Source organism: Oncorhynchus clarkii, chromosome 9 (genome assembly GCF_045791955.1).
Source record: "Oncorhynchus clarkii lewisi isolate Uvic-CL-2024 chromosome 9, UVic_Ocla_1.0, whole genome shotgun sequence".
Taxonomy (NCBI): domain Eukaryota; kingdom Metazoa; phylum Chordata; class Actinopteri; order Salmoniformes; family Salmonidae; genus Oncorhynchus; species Oncorhynchus clarkii.
Genome location: NC_092155.1, coordinates 19,215,900 through 19,218,108, shown reverse-complemented (window position 1 = coordinate 19,218,108; position 2,209 = coordinate 19,215,900). Strand labels below are relative to the sequence as shown.

The window sequence follows — 2,209 nt, the reverse complement described above, 5'->3', positions numbered from 1 at the left end:
AGGGGAAAAAGCTCTTGACAAGTGACAGGAACCGCTCGTTCTAAAGTGACCAAACAGTCACCTGTCAATCAGTCTGTTTTCAGTCTTTAGAGGTTTCAGTCCAGCTGAATTAATTCACTTCCTCCAACCACCAATGGAAAAACCCATCAGGATTTGGGAATAGCCTACCCTGGTCCCAGATCGTGTGCTGTATTGCCAACTTATATAGTTGATGTCATGACAAAGTCCATAGCCATTGGCTCTACAGCACAAATACATCTAGGACCAGGCTAGCAATGACCTCTTTATTCCTCCTTATAGCCAATGATGGGCGAGTCAGCTGGGCTAAAAGGTGCATGGCTTTGCATACTTTGCCCAGATTAGGGAGAGCTAACGCTGAGACACGGGTGTACCTCTCCTTCAGAGCTGCCGACACAAAGAGCTCAGGGACACATATAGGTACTAAGAGGGACGGAAAGACAGACAGACAGATAGTAACAGAGAGAGACACATGCACAGGAATGCAAAGGACATATCACCTCATTGAAGCTCCTCAGACTCACACACAGACTTCTCCTTTCCTTCCATTGGGACAGCTTAACTCCATTTCTACATCGTGACCTTGTAGCTGAAGTCATCATGGCCCTACTCTGGGCACAGGGCCTTACTACTGGTCACCATGGCAATGACGGATGGTGTTCAGGGGACGGTGGAGAAGGAGTTGCTGTACATGGAGACGCCCTCCGTGGGCCTAGAGGACCACTCGCTCCAGAAGATCTGCCAACACTACAACAAGCCGCACTACGTCACACTGTATGACACGGCCGACCACGTCCCCATTTACTCAGCCTATACCTTCAGGAGCTCTGACTGGGAGAAGAGGGGGGATGTGCCCTGGATGTACGCGCCACAGGCTACGTGGTGACATTTCAAGTAAATGGTTACATCCCAAATGGCACCCGGTTCCCTATTTAGTGCACTACTTTTGACCAAGGCCCATCCGTCCAATGTATTATTCCATACTGATTGGCTTTCACTGATAGACTGTTTATTTATTTCTATTTCTTTCTTAATGTATGTTTTTTTTCTATAGCATTTGAATTTGAAAGTATGTGGTGCTAACTCAATAAAATGACATGTAATTTTATGGGCAAAAGCACCTAATTTCATGGGCTTATAGTTGACTGATCATAAACTGCATGCCATAAAGTCTCCTTTTCACAGCAAGCATGTATTTGAAGAAGTAGCATATTCACTCATCTCCATATCAATATCCATAACAATCACACTTTATATCCACCCTTCATTATCTCATATTGCCTGTCTGTTTGTTTCCCACCCAGCTGTCCACTGTCTCTGACACTGGCGAGTTGCAGGCATTCCCGTGTGGCTACATGCACTGGCCGTGCTGGAAAACTACACCAATGCCAAACTTTACAAACATGGCCACCTCAACCCTGACGACCACCAGACTGACCCAGACCACAAGGCCTCCACCTAAACACTGACCAATGTGGTGCCTCAGGTCTGCCATTTTGTTTTCAAAGGATTTAGTGAACATTTTACTTGAAGACAATGTCACATTTGTATTGAACAAAATATAATTCCTCAACAGTGGGATAATGTACTGAGATACGTTACTAATTTAAAAAATGTTTTAAACCCCAAAAAATACAACATCCAGTCATAACTTTTTATACCAAGTAAGTAAAATAGCAACACCAGTGGTAAAATGACTTCCTAAACCCCAACAACCAATAAACATGCACAGGTATGATGTGGCACTGTCTTTCAGGTCTGAGAATTCAGCGCTGGCACCTGGAAGGAACAGGAGCACGTCATCCACAAGCGCCTCAACAACTACTGCCGCTGCACCACCTACATTATCACCAGAATCAGTGAACATGATCCGGTGCCATAACATCAACATTACAGCCACCAGGGCAGATTGTTCATCAAGACGTTTACATTCTAGTCATTTAGCAGACGCTGTTCTCCAGAGTAATTAGGATTAAGTGCTTTGCTAAATTGCGAATCGACAGATTTTTCATCTAGTCGGCTTGTGGATTCAAACCAGCAACCCTTCGGTTACTGGCCCGATGCTCTTAACCGCCAGGCTATCTGCCATCCATGAACTATTGCTTGCTCGCTCCAGTTGTTCACTCAACAGCTCAGGCAACCTGGGCACCTGGAACAGGCAAGTGCTAACGTCAACACTTGCTACAGTGGT

General features: G+C 45.3%; 1 pseudogene; it reads left to right on the top strand.

The window, feature by feature from the left end:
* The first annotated feature begins 658 nt into the window (after positions 1 to 658).
* On the top strand, positions 659 to 1,900 carry LOC139417492 (endonuclease domain-containing 1 protein-like; annotated as a pseudogene).
* The last annotated feature ends 309 nt before the right edge of the window (positions 1,901 to 2,209 follow it).